Source organism: Opisthocomus hoazin, chromosome 21 (genome assembly GCF_030867145.1).
Source record: "Opisthocomus hoazin isolate bOpiHoa1 chromosome 21, bOpiHoa1.hap1, whole genome shotgun sequence".
Lineage (NCBI taxonomy): Eukaryota > Metazoa > Chordata > Aves > Opisthocomiformes > Opisthocomidae > Opisthocomus > Opisthocomus hoazin.
Genome location: NC_134434.1, coordinates 7,134,542 through 7,152,267, shown reverse-complemented (window position 1 = coordinate 7,152,267; position 17,726 = coordinate 7,134,542). Strand labels below are relative to the sequence as shown.

General features: G+C 43.2%; 1 long non-coding RNA gene across 1 annotated transcript in view; it reads right to left on the bottom strand.

Moving 5' to 3' along the window:
* The window catches only part of LOC142363807 (uncharacterized), a 78,694-nt gene extending 78,039 nt beyond the window's left edge, over nucleotides 1-655 (bottom strand). The window contains exon 1 of the long non-coding RNA XR_012765983.1: nucleotides 575-655. This is a non-coding gene — a long non-coding RNA (uncharacterized LOC142363807). The remainder of the gene's footprint in view (nucleotides 1-574) is intronic.
* Between the last annotated feature and the right edge of the window lie 17,071 nt (nucleotides 656-17,726).

The following is a 17,726-nucleotide window of genomic DNA, read 5'->3' as shown; positions in this document are numbered from 1 at the left end:
GGAGCTGCTGAACCAGGAGCAAAGCTACAGCACTTCGTGGGGAATACACACCAGGGCAGGGAGCAGATTGAAAAGGCAGGCTGGGGGAACTGCAGGGTAAGAGGGTAGAACCCCTTTGAGCCCTTCCAGTGCACTGTTACTACTGCTGTCCACCTGAGAAAGTGCTTCAGAAATCAGAAGGGTATCATCCTGCAGGCTGTGGACGCTTTGAATCCATACCTTATCACCATTGCTGCCACGATGAGGGCTTTGATGTTACTGTTCCTTCTGCAAACCTGTTGCCTTGCAAAGAGACAAAAATCATCCTCTTTTGCTGCTTCTTACCCCTGTGGTCTGCTGATCAACCAAGCTGGTTTGCAGCACGTCACGCAGCACTCTCATCAGGGTACTGCTGAATCACAGAAACATGCCCAAAGCAAACAACAGCAATAACAGAAACTATAACAAACATCCATTTGTGTGCTCCAGGGTAAGAGGTCCCCAAATGCCTTAACAGAAATAACTAAAAATCAAAATTACAATAAACAAAGGCAATATGCTTATAAAAAAAATATCCCACTTCGAGTGCTCCTACCATTTAATCCCATCTGTCAATAACACAGCTGCACTGCAGGGACTGTCCAGCATCTTTATTTTTCTAGGCATCCTGGATGCGTGCAGCACATTAAATGACTCAGAGTTCCAACAGGCGATTTTGAAAGTCACTCTCTGTGGCTGCTACATGTTTGCTTTTCTCTTGACCTCACCACTCATATCTTGCTGTTGTTGCAAAACTAATTCATGGGTTGGATCCAAAAAAATGGAAACTGCTCTCCCTTCAGATTCTTGCATTTCTGAAAAAGTCCTTCCTGCTTCCTGTTTGCACTCTCGGCAGTGTTTCCAAAACAAAATTTCCACTGCCTTTGAAAAACACAGAGGCACGCTGAGCAGGAATGTGAGCTCCAGGTCAGTGGCACATCCAGGACAATTCAAGACAGTGATGTGCTCATAGAAAAGTCTGGAGGCTGAAATTTTATTTTTGTCCACAAAAAAAGAGGCCTTAGGCTTCCAGCGTCTTTTGGATGCAGGTGAGATTGATGGAGCTCTCCAGGCTATGGCACCCACCTAACCTCTATAACAGGTTGACTGGCATGAACATCTGCTATTTGGCTACACATGGGTTAGACAGATGTGGATCTTTCAACCCTTTTGTAGTGAGCGTTAGGACCAAAGTTAAGTGACACAAGAAGCTTTCCCCATAGCACGTACAATAGTGAGCTTTACCCAGAAGCCTGAGGATCAGGAGTTTCTGCAACTTGTTTAGAACTTGCTTTTGCTGAGATTTGCAGTATAGACTGATGGTGATTGCTGATGAACAAAAGGGGTGATTCTGTGAATCACAAAAGGAACCAGACTGAACCTAACAGAGTAAGCTTTAGAGGAATTTTCAGCAATATTGATAACCTTGGCAACTAAGGAGCTACAAACCAGCTACAAGAGTCATGAGATGGTCCGAGTTAAATAATTAGAATCTTATAGTTCTTTTTGTACACTGCCTGACTCTTCTGTCTCTAGGATAACAGTTTCTCTTCATCCTTTCAAGGTTAACTTGAAAATACTTTGAAACACCTCCTGTTTTATTTTCATTGAATGCTTGGACCCTTCTGTTTGTAGCTGAGTCCAGCTGCTGGGGTGTGAGAAAACTTTAGCACAAAGGACTTCTACAACTTGTGTGAAAGCACTAATACTTTGTCACAACTTCTGTTGATGAGGTTGGGGATAATTAAAACAGAACTGGAGGGATACAACTGTGTAACTTGCTCATCCCAGTTTCCTACACATGGAAAAGGATTCTGTGGCCCCATAACTGCCCAAATCCCTGCTGAGATGAAGAGAGTTTACAATGTAAGGAGACAAAGAAGTGTCTGTCATGGTTGAGAATATTCTCAATTTCTACTTTTCTTCATTCAACATTTACCCAAGACTACCTAATTCTATGCCCTGTTTTCAGAGTTACGATGTGAACTGTCCTCTCCAAATGGAAAAATTTGCTTTCTGACAGTTGCTGCCCATCAAAACTGAAGAATATCGCGGCGAGTGTGGAAACAGCACCGTGACGGGATCAGCAGCGGTGTGTTGCTCCTGGACTGCCGCAGATCCGGCCAGCTCCCCTTTCCCTCTGCCAGGACTGTGAGGAGCTCCGCTGGCTCCATCACGCTCCATCACCAGCTCTCGGCACAGACAAGGCAGGCAAATGCCTAGGACAGCAGACTGCTTGGAAAGAAAATTCCCCACAGCTCAGCTATTCGTTTTACCCTTTCACAACTCCTGCTCCTGGAAAGCCCAGACAGCTGCTACAAACAGATGGGTTGAAGGAAACCATAGCGGGGAAAGAGACTATCACTGTCCCTATCTCTCTCACTCTTCTGGCAGGAAGAATTTTTTGGAGCTCTGCCCCAGTTCATTGTCCTCATCCTTTTTCCCTGCTTGTCCTTTTGAAGGCTGGGACAATCTGGGCTTGTTTCTTGGGCAGCAAAATTTAAATCTCCTTGAGCTGCTAAGAAGCCTTCAGCTGGCTCTGGATTCTCCTCCTTTATGCCTCTGTTTTCTTAAGGATCTTTTATCGTTCTTTTTTTTTTTTTTTGTTCATGAGATGAGAATCTGGTGAGTCTTTAACTCAGTGGGCACAAAGATGTCGAGATTATTAAATGGAATATCATTACTGCCATCTCTGCAGGTATGAAGCAAGTCAGTTGAAACTGGCTGGGGGTTTTGAGTGGATCAGTAAATGGAAATTGCAGACACCTGGGCTGTGCAAATTATGCATGAACTTGTTTTACAGCTTCCGTTGATGCCAGATGAAAGTTACTTGGACGTGCTAGAGATTTGCAGGTGATGGTCTATAATGGTAATAGAGTTAACTGTGGCTACAAAAAAACACGATTACACTTCAAATGTCCAGTGAGATCTTTGCTTTCTTAATATTGTGGCAGCTTATCTGGAACACCTTACTCTGTAATTTCAGGAAGAAGGAGGTGACTAGATTTTAATGTTTTTCTGCTTTGTTTTCCTGGTATCATTTTTTTCTTTGTTAAAACTCAAATATCTCTTTCACAACTAGGGATCTTCTGCAATTACATTGTCAGTCATCATTATCCATATTACCTAGATTTCGTAATATGTGCCTGGCACCTGGACTATGTTTGAAAAATGCCATTTTGTATTTGTTCAAATACTCACAGAAATGTATTCTGTGATGGATACACATCGTACAGTGGCTACAAACAAGTCTGGTCTAAAATATGTATTTCTTTTTATGAAGAAAAAATGAAACAAAACCTTGCAACTTTTAAAACATTTCTCCACATGTTAACTCTGTAAAGAAGGGAACAGTTTTGCCTGTCCTGTAGAGAGGATGAACTGAAAACCAGACAGATTTCATCACTTTACTGAAGTCACATGGAAAGTTTGTAACTGAGCAGAGGATGGAATTTGGATCTACCACGTCTGGTGCTGCTGCCCTTCCTGCACCAGTAACCCCCATTCCTGGAAGAAGAGGGGTACCAAAAGTACCTTTCTTGCCTTGCCATTTTAAAATATTTTAAAATATTTTTAAAAAATATTTTAAAATATTTTTTCTACCTATATTATCATCAGCTTTCTGTGAGCAGCCACAGTGTGAGCATCCTGCATGCGATGCATCATGGCTACCTGGTGAGAATAAGGTCTGCATGGACAGTGCTGCTCACAGAGAGCTGCCAGTCCAGCAAGGCTATGGCAGAATGGTTGCATTGTGTGAGTGAGAAGCACCCAAAAATTTCAGGATTTTTATACCTTTCTAGCAGCTCTAGTGTGTATAGACATATTTCAGTATAGTCGTATTTCCTTTGCTTTAAACGAACCGCATCTCCATCATGCTTTTATCCTAGCTATGCACGAAAGCAGTGGAGAATTCCTTCTCTGCCTTCACACTTTCAGACTTGTCCTCAAACTGGCGTGACAGAACTGGGGAGTCAAGGGCAGGAGAGCAGTGTGGGCAGGAGTCTTTGCACATGGGAAGCAGAACATCTGCAATAAACAAGGAGATCTGGGTTACACATGGATTTTCTGGGCAAAGGGAGTTTTCAGAGAGCCATTCCCTAAGCCTATTTATAGCATTGCTCAGCCTTTTCTCCTCACCGTAGGCATGTAGTATTCAATCTGGCAATTCCTTGGCCATCTGTGGTTTGAGATTAAGCATCATTACAACAATTCACTATGTTCTGTGCAATCAGTCAACTCTTTTTTTTTTTTTCGCTCATTCTTTCACATCTACCTCGCTGCACCAAGTTCCACACAAAATCCTTATCACAGCCGGGTTATACATCTTATCGGTGGGTTCGGACATTCTGTGGCTGTCACAGACTATGGCAATGTACTCAGGAGGGTCATTAACCTGTTATAGGTCTGCCCTTCGTATGTTGGGCAACGCCACGGAAAAATAGCTCAATAACACAGCAATGACTGGCATGTAAATGCAAATAGACAGAAAGATGATGCAGACTCAGCATATAGGGAGTCCTTTGAGAGCTATAGAACTGGTACGGGTAGTATAGAGCAGTGATAAATCCGTATCTTTTCTTTGAAGTTGAGCATTAACAGCTGGCTTGACGCCAGAGTTGGTATCAGGTCTCAGACATACTTCCCGCAATCCCTAGTCTGTACCCTTCTGTGCCATTAACCATTATTTCTGATAGATGTCACTGTGTGTTGTTGCACAACTCCATCAGGATCACTCGCACCAATAAAGGAAAAGGAACTGGCTGTTAAATTACTGTTAGCCCTGTCCTCTTGTAACCTGGTGTAAATTTCTCACCACGCAACACTGAATTCACACTCTATGCAGATTAGCATGAAACTCGAAGATTAAGCTATTTCTCTTCTCTTTCTTGCCCAAGACTATCAGAGAATTACAATACACTTTCCAATGTCACTTTTCTTTTATCTGCATGAGGTAAGTTATTATCTACCCTGATGACTTTACAAGTTTTCCCTTCCATTTTTGAAAGTCGATTATGAATGACCTGAGGATTTCACTTTCAATGGAGGTGTTTTATGTAGCAAAAAAACGATCATTTTAATTTACACCTAGAAGCCAAAGTCATACTGATGTGTGGGGTTATCTGCCTGGTTCTGTCTTCTACACCTTGATTTATGCTGTGGTCATTACCCACTGGGTTTCTGAACACAGCCTTTTTCTCATCACCAAATACTCCCATTTTTGAGAGTCTCCCAAGCCTGAAGGGCAACACCTTGGTTGTTCCTGGCTCTGAAGACTTTACCTTGCTGCAAGCTGTGGTAGTGATGAGCCTGTGACCCAGAGCTTCTTTGTGCCCACATCTGAATATAGATGAGAGCCTGCACTGGAGTACCCCATGCCATTAGTCATGTACTCACCGTGTATATTCATGCTGAGTGAAAGAGAAAAGCAGAGATTCAATCCATGTTCGTTTTGCAATAATCTCTGGAAACATAACATGATAGCAAGTCAAGAAACTCCTTTCCTTTTGGCAGTTGCAGCTCTCCTTGAAATAAACAGGTAAGCTACGAGCCTCGGGGGGATTTTAAAAACCACTTGTCCCTCAATCATTTTTCCACTTTCCAGCTACTACACAGTACAAAAAGACTTAAATGGTATTTATGTTCCTGTAGACTTGGCAGCATGGTTCTGTGTTCATAATGGGCTATGTTTTTGGGACTTAGGGAACGGGGGAGAAATTTCCACTCATTTTGTATAATTATGATATAGAAAATATTTGTAGATCATGTTTTTGGAGCGTAACTAATGTGCTGTTCAGTCCTGCCTCCTACGTGAGCCTGACACATTTGCCCTACCAGGGCCTGTGCAGAGTGGGATATTTACACCCCAGTGGCTTTTTCAGTGACATCATTGAACAGACTCAAGAAGTTGCAGCTTCAGAGTTGTTCTTCATCACCTGCTTTGTTTGGAATTCCCTCTGCCACAAACAAAACAAACCACCAAGGAAAGAAACACCCCTAAAAATCCTCAGCTCACCCACATGCAATTTTTGAAAAATATTGTCCTGGTTTCCATTTTGTGGTGTGTGGAGTAGTCACAGGTGAAAATCACCGGGGAAAAAGCATGCATGGCTACCTATAGTGGCCATATTTAAATATGTTTACATGTCGCTGAGTGTGCAGTGTGGGTGTATGATTTTCGTGACTTTGCTGCTGCTTTTTCCTACATCTTGGACCATACATGTAATCTTTAGTTGTCTGTTGGTGCAATGTGAAAAATTGGGTATCCTCTATTATAGGGTTTAAGATTACAGGGTTCGTTATCCGGCATTCAGAAGAAGGTTCAAATGGAAAGTCCACATCCTGGGAATTACTAAATGGTTCTCCTCCCCTCTCAGGACACAGTTTTCAAGGACTGCTCCAGGCACTGAGATATGCTGAGCATCCTTCTGGAAGTACTAAGCAGCTTTTATGATCCGGCCACTGCTAGCCTTTATTTATTGCCAGGTTGGATGGGGCTTTGAGCAAACTGATCTGGTGGAAGGTGTCCCTGCCCATGGCAGCGGGGTTGGAAGAAGATGATGTCCCTTCCAACCCAAACCATTCCATGATTCTATGATTCTATGATTTACCATGGGACAGGGCAAAATAGATGCAGAGCTGATTCAGATGGGCAGCTCAATCCAGGGCAGACTGAAGGCTCCCCTCCAAAATGAAGCACCTTTTTTCTTTTTATTTGCATACATCTCTCCAGGCCTGTTAGCTCTCCCTAGCCTGTGTGAGGCAATATGATTGCTTTTCTTCTGACACCCAAACACAAACAGAAAAGAAATGGAGAGCTTCAAGGCAAAGTAGAGAGCTTTCTCAGTTTTCTTCATTCAATTAGCAATGCCCACAAATCCTGACCATCTGATTAAATCCATAAAAATAATATCTTCCCACCCCACCAGCTCGCCATGCCCCCAAAAGCCCTAAATTAAACTAAACAGTTCCAGGCTTAACTTTTTTTGTTCATTGTAATCATCCTAAATCAGTGGCTCCAGCCTCTCTCGCTGGCTTCTGTAAAAATAGTTCTCCTTTACTGCTAAACCAAGGCTTCTTTATACAGCCTCCGAGTGCACAAATACTGCTCTTATTTACACAGAGAAATTACAAACAGGCTCTTGATTCTTTGATCCTGTGTATTCAAACAGCCCCGGGCTTCTGCTGATTCTGGCCACAGGAATCAGGTGCGTGGTAGTGGGTTTTGCCCTTATTATGGTGCAAAGCGCTCCGACTCTAACAGTCACGGCGCCTATTGGGGCATAAAACCTTGGGAAGGAGAAAAGCTCTCTGTCCCTCTCCTGCTCTAGTGCTCTCAGGACGCTGAACATTGTTCACTTTTTTTGGCACCCAAAAATTTATCTGTTCCCGCTGGCCTTCAGTCGCAGAACTGTGCGCGGTTCTTGGCTGATCAGGGAGGCAAAGTAGTTTTTTGGGATGCATCTCACCTGTAAATGGTTTATTTAACTTAGGCATTGGTATAACCCCTACACTGAGCACTGAATAACAGTATTCAACGGTTCGCTGGCAGCTCAGAAATCCTGCAGTTGCAATGCAGCATTAAAAGGGAGGCAGGTTTCGCTGTTCATTAAATGTGTGGTGCGGATAGGAGAAGTGGAACGGTTACTGGTCTCCAGAGAAGGCTGTGCACTGATGTAAGTGCTTTGTTTCTGCTCCAGCGTTGGTATGACTGGATGGTCACAAGCTGTCAGTAGAGCAGCAAAGGGAGCCCTGGGAAAGAGATCCATGAAAAAAAGTACCTACAGAAAGAGCTGAGCAGATGCTTTCACTTTTCTACAGAACTCTGAAAACTTTCATTTCAGTTTCCATTTGAAATGTTGCTGGAAAACTTAAAACAAAACAAAACAAAGCCACCATAATGGAAAAGAAAAAGGAGAGGTGGCTGCAATTCTTTGCTATTTTATCTCTGCTTTTTGCTGTTTAAAAAAGTATCTTCAGTGTCAAAGACTGGAGGAGGAAACCAGGATAAGAAGAGTTATTTTCTTAACTATTTCTATTTTTTCCCCAAACTTTACTCCAGGAAAAATAAGTTTAGGGAATGCTCCCCGACCTGAAAATGTAGATGCATCTTTTTCAATATCTAAATCCCAAGATGGATGCAAATGCCTCATCAAAATGAAATATACAGTTGATGCATCAAACCCATTTTTTTTCTGCTTAACCTGCACCCCTATAAACCAGATGCTTCATCAAGACTCAGTATTGTTCCTAAGAACAGGGAAAACTGTGATCACAGGGAAATCTTCTGCATGTTTGCCTGGACATATTTCAATTGAACTGTTGCAGCATTTCCATGCCAGCGCAGGAGCAGGGAGCACTGCGGCTGGGTTGTGAAGCCTGACTGCTCAGCCTTGCTGGGGTCTCCTATCACAGAGGCACCTCTGACAGCGTTGCTCAAGGTCAGTCTGTGCTTTAATAGTGGAATCAGAATAACATCAAGATTTCCTGATTCTTAACGGGGTTACCTAAGCCCAGAACAAAAGATGAGATAATACTGCTAGGAAAAGATGAAGCAGAACAATAAGAGATGAAGAAGTCAGTAAGGTCCATAAAGCCCTTCCTTGCAGGTTGTTCCTGCCCTTGCTTTCTTGCTTTGCTCTCCCTTGTGCTGAGAATTTTGTCCATAGCAGCCCCCTCATGAGTTTTATGTGAGAGTGGGAGGACAGTCCAGCAACCAGTACTCTGCAAAAATGTTTCTTTGCAAGGTTTGGTTATGATCTTGCTGCGTTATGCAGGCAGTGTGAGCTCTTATCTCTTGACCTTGACATCTCCAACCTCTGCTTGGGTGAGAGTTAGTTCCTGGACAGATTGCCAGGCAAGACTTGACTTTGTGCACAGTCTTGCAGGCTACTGGTTTTGCAAGTATTTCATGGGGCTTTTTATTGTTACTAATATTACTTAGCTGCACGTGAGATGTTGGGCCAAATCCTGTGTTAATGTTGGCCTTAGCCAGCAATAATCCCCACCAATTTTATGTGAGCTTGCTACTAAGTAAGGCCAGAGGAAAAGTGAGTGGGAAGCTTTGGGTTTTCTCCCTGAGCCTAAGTCACTGAAACCAGATGGAAAGACTTCCCTCAGCAAGGAGAGCTTCAGATCCACTCCCTGAGCAGAGCCCAATAGCTTCCTGATTTTGTCAGTCTCTCATTCCGTCTCTGGGGGCAATGTGTAGATGTCCCTCCGTGATGAATAGAGATGAATAGATAACATCCTTATTCCTCATGAAGACTGTGAGTAATTCATAATTCCCCAACCAGGATAAATAATCCTCTACTTTCTCCTGAGTCTCCTATCTGATAACCCTCATTCATCTCCCTTTACTCACACCCTGCCAAACCTCCTCGCTTTAGCGAACAGGAGGACCCTGCACAGCTAGATCACGTTTTATCTTGGTTCATGGATCGCTCCTTATTTATTTAAACCTCCACTGCCTCCAGCTTCAGTAACGATGCTGCTGCCCTCAGCATCAATGCCTCTGCCAATAACAACAAGCTCCATTTAGTCTGCTACAGCTTCCTATGGAGAATTGTTTTCTCACTTTACTCCTGCTCCTCAACCCTTTAGAAATAGGCAAAGCCTAAAAATTATCCCCAACAGGCTTTTGCATTCGTCCACTTTGAAACAAAGCCTTTACATATGTTTGTTCTATGGGGTCCCACTGATTTTTCCCCTTACAAACTTTCCTCCCATTGCTTTTTCACATCCAAGCCTTTTCCTTCAAGCCTGAACATTAAAGGCTGGAAGGTGAGAGGGGAAAAAAAAAGGGAAGAAAAAATTAAATTTATTTCTTTTATTTGATTACTGGTTCCTTATTTATGCATCCACACACATACAAGGGCAGATGCTGTGTTTTAATCCTACAGTAATTGGCTTTGGAAAAACAGTAGCTCATAATAATAATATTGTGAGTGGCCAGAATAAAAAGAGCTACTTGAATGATGGGGCAATTAATCATGTGTGCGTAGGCTAGCGTAAAAGTGCCAAGCAGCCACCGAGGGAAAAATCATCTCCCCTACGTCTCCTCCTGTCTTCAGACCCACCTAATTGGTAGTCAAAACAGACTATCTCACTTCTAAATTTACCTGCCCCTTACGTGCAGGCAGAGCTAAAGGTCCCATTAGGTCTGTGGTAGTGGGTGCTCTGGTGAACATGCACTGTTTATACATAAACCATATATGAATAGCTAATTCCTGGCACCGCTGCTTTCCTTAACAGCAACCTGGCAACTAAGCAGCATTGAGGAGACGGAGGCCGTGGTTTCATGATGCAAAGTGCTCAGCAGCAAGGCTGGCTGCCCATGCTGCTTCTGCTGCCTGCTGCGAGAGGGCTGTCCCTGGCCTAACAGGGAACTCGGAGCTGTCTGAAAACGCCAAACAACTTTTTGTTTGCTCGGTTTTGGTGGTCTTTCTTCCTAACTCTGGATCCATTTCCTGATCTGACTCCTAGTTCAACCTTCAAGGGAGCTGACACAAGAGGAGAGGAAGGATCGGACAGTGTGGAGTGCAGAGAAGTGGCAGGGATAATGGCCAAGCTGGTGTGGCCACTGAACTCTTTCTGCAGGGAAAGCGCAGCCTGAGAGGACTTTGAAGTGACCTTGTGCTATCCAGTCTCCCTCTCTCTCTCAAAAACAGAATGAAAACCAAAACAATATTGTTTTGCCTGCAGGTCACTACTTTGTAGAAAGGCTTGCAAGAGAAAATCAGTGTCCCCCTGAACATGCCGCACTGGGAAGTGAGGGGAAGGCAAATACTCCTTCAGCTGCAGTTGCCTGGGGACAGCCTCTGTGCCCGCAGCTCCAGCTGAACTCAGTGGAGCTCGTCTGCCCCCCTCAAGTGCAAAGGTCCAAATGATTTTGGTGTTTGGTGACTCCAGCTACTCAGGAAGATGATAGAACTTGAGATCCTAAGTCACCTTGCATACTTTGGAAATGTTATTTCTGCCTTTTGGGAAGATGTCCTTGCCGTGAGTACCTCTATTCAGCTATAGGATATGATTTCATGGTTGGGCTTAAGCTGATCTAAGTCCGCTGCTGCTGAAAGGGAAGATCCTGCCCTGCCTTCTGCCTCTAGCTGCGATGTCCTGCTGCCTGCTATCAGCTCAGCCGCTCACAGAACCACGGCCAGGTCTGTGAGCTGGTCCAGCTGAAAGCCAGTCCTCTTCGCTGGCCGGGCAGCGGGAAGCTGTAGCAGAGAGAGCAAGTGACCTATCTGAGGTCCTACAGATCTTAATAATATGATCTCTAGGCCATACAATCATAGGATGGTTTGGGTTGGAAGAGACCTTAAAGATCATCTCATTCCAACCCCGCTGCCGTGGGCAGGGGCACCTTCAACTAGACCAGGTTGCTCAAATTTTGAAGAGCATTCTGGCTTGGTCTCTTCCCACCCTCTTGAATGCCACTATTATTTCTGTGCATCGTGTCTATGATGTTTATGCTCTTAGACGGAAAGGGAAGGTGTTTTTTCTCTTACCTTCTCCCCCTTTCACACATCCTCCAAAATCTCAGCCTCTGGATGGAGACATCAACAAGTCTCCCTGCTCCAAGTGGACAAATTTGTTCTTTCACACAGGAATCAGCACATAAACAAACTTGAACTCTCCCAAAACTCTGGACAGACAAGATCAAATACATGTTACCCACAGCCTTTCCTTTTCACAAGCTTCGTTTACGAGCTCCTGTGCTGTGGACAATTTGCCTGATTACGTGGTAACCTCTCTGAAAGCAGGACAACTCTTGCTGTGGCTCATTCATTAACTCCTGATAAACTATGTCAATAACCTGGATCAACACTGTTGCATCAACCCATCCTGGAAGCTGACCTTCAGAACAGCATTCTGGCATTTTGGGGAGTTACATAATTAGCACTGAATGTTCAGTCTGGCTGAGTTCTCAGAAAGCGGAGCTTGTGCTGGAGAAAGCCCAATGGAACGAGAAGGAATGAGTGAAAAAGGCATGTCCCAGCAGTTACAATAGCTCTTTCATTGTACGATCTTCAAATATTTTATAATTGGTGATGGGAACCTCCCCGTGTATCTTCTGTTTACTCCTTTTGCGAGGGATTTAAATTTTGCCCTCAGATGACAATTAAGAAAAAAAAAGCTCAGAAAAACCCCTCAGAACACAGTACTCAGCTTCACTCTGAGCAGATCCTAGTGTGACAACAGCGTGGGTATGGCAAAATGAACTTTTTCTCCCATACTATGAGTGACATGAAGACAAAAAGGAAAGAAAAGCTCAGAGCAGTGAGCTCGCTCATTAATAACACTACTAAGAGTACCCATGTACCTTAAGAGCAAGAAAAGAGAACCCAGGAGACCTGAATCCAAATCCCCAATACTAGCCTTTAGACAAAATCCCTCTCCAGAAGATACACAGCTGTCTTTACAGCTGATTTTGTTCTCTGCTTAGTCCAGCCATGAAGCCACTGCCCTGCCTGCATAATACCACAGTGTATGGCTATGTGAAATCAGTGTTGCAGAAATACTCAGCTTTGTATTACTAAGCAGACCTAAGTATCTACGGTGAGACACTGGGATGCATTAAGCCTGCATGGCTGCACCCTCCCTGCATATCCTCTGATCACTCCTCAGACAGGAACCAGAAATCAGCATCTGGCTCCACAAGCTCTATGAGCAGTTAGCTGCTGCAGGCATAAAACATGAGCGACCAGATCTGGGCTCTAGCATTCATATGGTGATGTCCTGAACAGCTAAGCTGCTGTGGGGTGAGTTGTGATTTAGTTTTGATTTATAGGGGCTGGAAGAAACCCATGCTTTTCCCGTCTTGGGTATCTTGTACTCTTGAGGCAGTGCTACTAAGTCTATGAACATGGTATTTCTTAAAGATAGTTTAAAAAAACATTTTCAACCACGATTTCCCATTTCACATACACAGTTATCATCCGGATGCAAGAATCTGTAAAGACAGCAATCTCTTTGGAGAGTTCATTTGACAAAAAGTTGTGGGACAGAACTTTCTCCTTGGTTATACTGTAGAAACATAAAGGCTGAACTGGAGCAATTCAGAGGAGAATAAGTCTCTGGTCTTTATACATAGCATGTTGAAAAGTTCGCTCCATTATGAAAGTCCTTTAAAAATACAGGCTGTATATCCGAAGTGAGCCCACCAGAAAAGAAAAATAACAAAGAAACTAGCTTTGAAAGACTGGGCAAAGGTCTGGAGGAGCCACAGTTTTCCTTCCCTGCAGTAAAGCGTGGCTAAAACAACACAAACTCCTATGGCTTACTAATTTTTCAACCCAATATTTTCATATAATTTGTGTGCTTTATAAGCCTTGGAAAACCCACAAGAGGCCACACATTTCTGATGTAATCGTCTTTGAATTCAACAAAGACCATTACCATGTCAATGAGGGGGATGGTTTCAAAGAGCAGAGGGTGGTTTGCAGAGCACCCAGAGGGGATTTTCACTGCAGCTACTGAAATAATAAACTCCTCTTTCCCCCTCCCTTGCCCCCTTCCAAATTTTGGCTCCAGCTGGAGACATTTCAATAGTTTAGTTCTAATCACAGATAATTCTTTTTTTATTGTGTCATTTTGGATGCTGTTATTATACATAACAAACGTTGCTATGTTACTAGACCATAAAGTCTAAGCTTTAGCTTAGGTCTGTTTGAGCACAAACTCTTTGCATTTTGGCCCTTAAAGATGTTATATGTTGGGGGTGGAGGCTGCCTTTGTTTCGAGGGGCTACTTCACAGACACGGCTTTTTTCTCTCTGAGTTTATCCCAGTTTTTCTGCTGTCAGTGAGCTGTGCTGAAATTGTTTTGCAAGCTTTAATTAAAAGAGGTTAATCACTTATGCTTCGAACTGTGAAACATTTCTGCATGGGAATATTTTTACGCATGAGATGTCCCACTGGTTTACACTGAGCTATTCATGATGCAAAATATTTTATAGACATTCAGTCTTTGCAAGTTTGGGACCTCAAGTGGGCCTGTCTAGGAAGCTGAAGGCAAAGGAAAGGCAGGAGCTAGGAATACTATGATCAGGCAAACTGCATCACAAACTACTACAACTGTAGAAAAGAAAAAAAAAAGGCAAGAAAAGAAAAAGTTTTGCTGCAAATTATCACCTTAAGTACACCCCCTTGCAAAACACATTTTGATGAAATATTCAAAGAGTACTTATTCCAGGGCAAAAGTTGCAAGCTGGAAATAACAGCTCAAGGTGAAAGAATTGAAGAGTTGGATCTCTAGCTTATCAAAAAGAAGCCTAAAAATGAGCATCAAGAGTTACACTTGCACTATGATATATTCCTTTATAAAGAAAATAATCTATGTAAGTACTTTCCCTGTTGCTCACAAAACATTGATCTCTCTCTTCTATATCTACTGGCCCATGAACTGACCATGGTGATGAGAGTCTGAATTTGTTTGTGAGTGACCTCACCCTGTTCCCTGTGCAAGTGCTCCCTGAAGCTACAAACTCAGTGAAGTTCCAGATCACACAGAGTTTCCAAACAGACGTCTAAATGCCTTGGAGAGAGGGGATAAATTATCATGAGCAGTCCTATCTCTTTCCATTGACTGTGGAAGGAGCCTAGTCGTCCAACTTAGTCTAGATGCTGAGGGCAGGATTCAGTTGCTGAAACGTAGACGTCTATTGCTCTTTGAGAGCCCTGTTGTAACACAGATACGTGTGTGGGATGGCAGATATGATTTAGTAGGTCATATAATCCCTATGATTTCACAGGAGACTCCAGACCTTTCTAAAGTGGCTGGCGAGCATGAGAGAGACCTCAGCAATGCAATTCCACCCTGTCTTATAGGTGGTTTAGCAGAAGTACTTGGACCAGGACCCAGAGTCACAGAGAGACAAAACTTTAGGGGAGTTTTAGGGGAGGGAAGAGTGTTTTCCTCCCATTTTAAGAAGACACCACTTGCAGGGTTGAAAAAATTGCAGCTCGCCAGAGCATAACCATTAAGGGTTTATTACAATTGAGTTTTATAACACGCGTTCTAATAAGTCCTTAAAGAATGTGGCTGTATGCAGTAATCATTTCATAAATATTAATACAGCATTTAGAAATGGGGCCTTAATTTAAAGTGTTACCTTTTTATTAGCAAGTGCACAGTTTAATTACTGCAGTAAAAATATAGATTAGTTAAGCTTTGCTGCTGTTCTATTACCTGGGAACCAGCACCAGCCTAGCTTTAATAAGCAGCTTCTGAGGAGGTGAAAGAAATTCCTCTGGCTAGAGAGACTGAGGGGGGAAGGTTTGCCGCTGGAAACTGACTGTATTCTTTAACAAGGCTAGACTGTGGAATGACTTCTTCTTGCTGTCTGCATTTTTGTGTGCATGTGTGTTAATTCACACACGTCTCCAGTTATTTCCATTAGGGACTGACAGGCTGGTTCTGAGCAAACAAACAAAAATAAAGCACTAGGACATGCAACCAGCATTGAAGCTAAACTGGAAAGGGTTTGATTTCTTTTTGGTTCTGTCTTTAAAACAAATTCTGAAAAAATATTTACTCATTTTTCCACAAAACGGTTATTTCCATTTGCTTCTGCACTCTCAGTTTGGAAGCTCCTCTTTCTTCCTCTATCATTTTTTGTTCAGCAGATAGAGTGGCGGGGAGGAGGCAGGACACCAAGTTTCCATCCTGAACTGTGCAACTGATGTGCTCAGTTGAAGGGAACAAGTCAAACTTTGTGTATCAGTTTCCCAATGCACTAGATAAAAATAACAATCCTGGAGTAATTTATCCTGGTATTGTTGTTTGGGATATGGGCCTCGGGAAAAGACAACAGAGGCCTCTCGGCAGTAGTTGCATTTTGAGCCAGTGCATTAGATGACCTGATTTAATTAATACCTACTTTGGAGCAGAGGAAGATACCCCAGGTATCCACGAGCACCAACTTTCCTCTAAAACCAGATACTACTCTGAGGAACCAGATGTGCAGACACTTGCAATACACCGTCTTTTCACAAAGGATAATTCAAGCAGATAGGATGAGAAAGGGGAAGGAGGGACCGTATTCCTACTTTGCAGGAGGAGATTTCAAGAGCAGCCCACTCAGTAACTTGTCTGAGGTCATTCAAGGGGTCTGTGGCTATGCCAAAAGCTGAACTCATGTCCATTTGGTCCCTGTCTAGTAAGATAAGACAAGTCGTTCTGTGAAAAACTCCAATGGGTGAAGACAGCTATGTAAAAGCAAGGCATTTGTCTCTCTTGTTATTTGCAACCCCCTTAGTCTTGTGATTTATTACGATTCTTGTTTTGCAGACCCAATGTCTTCTAGCCAACACAGATTTAAACATTTGGAGCCATATGCAAGTCACACCCTATCTCTGAAACATTTGTGATCACAAAGCCTAAGCTGTCTTCTTACATGCATGTGAGTGTGTGTGTGCTTTTGCAAGCAGAGAGCTGGGAAGACAACAACCACCTACAGCTGGAGACTCAAGGGAATTCTCAGACTTGGGTTCTGGAAAAAAGGGCAAAAATCCTTTGAATCATATGAATACGGCAAAAAAACAGAGCAAAATGAAAGCTAATGGAGGAAAGAAATTAGGACTGAAGGTAACTGGAAAAGTGGAATCCCAAGAGGAGATGTGACTGATGGAGGATGAAGGAAGAAGAGAGATCTTCTGACCTGTCTTGTGCATCCTTCTCCTGCTGCAGGAACAATTAGCTTTCCCTGTGCCCTGCAAAGCCTTCTGTATGAGGACCAGCATCCAGTTTCTACAGGTGTCTATATGGCTGCATTAATTTCCTCCGGTAGTATGCTAGTTTTGGACGGAATACCTGGTGTTCTGACAGCCAGAGCTGACTTGCAGGATGTGTCTGCTGATCTCCAACCCTTTTGCAGGTTTCCTTACGCATATGCCCAAATGTTTACTTCAACAAGCTGCTAACGGCACACCCCTGTGAGGCCAGCAAGCTGCACGGCTTGCCAGAAATGAGAGGGAATTGGTAGAGCCTTGTGCTATCGTGGAATGTCATGGTTTGGTTTCTTCCAGTGAGAAATTATAAAGGGAAAAGGAGGGCAAGTAGCGATACCAAGAGACTGGTGCTGGATCCAGGGCAAGTACTGAGCACTCACGGTAGGCTCCTCTGTCTGGGTGCAGATGGGGAATCCGAGTGCTGTAACCTATCCAGCTCTTTTGCACCTTACTCGGCCAAGCTGAGCAGCATTCCCAGCTGTGATACATGGATCATTATGGTATGTTGCCATGGCTGATTTCACAATTAAAAACAAATACAGCTTATGCTGCAGCCGACGTTATAAAAATAAATGGAGCTACTTTGCATAACAGCATAATTAGGGCCTAATTGCCAGCTGGTCTGTTAAACCATAAATGAAAACAAACAGGGCTATAAATTAAATTATTAGAATGTTATTATGGCTTGGGGAGATATTACACCATGAGAGCTTATTCTGAGGATCACATTGTAAACAGAGCAAACCCAATCAGAGCAGAGGCTAAACAGCCCCCTTCTCCAGTCATCATTCTCATAACTCTAGGGATCATTCAAACAATTCATCATCATCTTTTTTCCACTTGAGATCATCAGAGCATCCTCTCTACAGGAGAACACCACAAAAGACAGACATTAGTTTTCAGTGTGAAGAGATGCAGCAAATGAAATTACATGGAAAGACACAGATAAAGAAAAAGAATATATGTTTTTATATC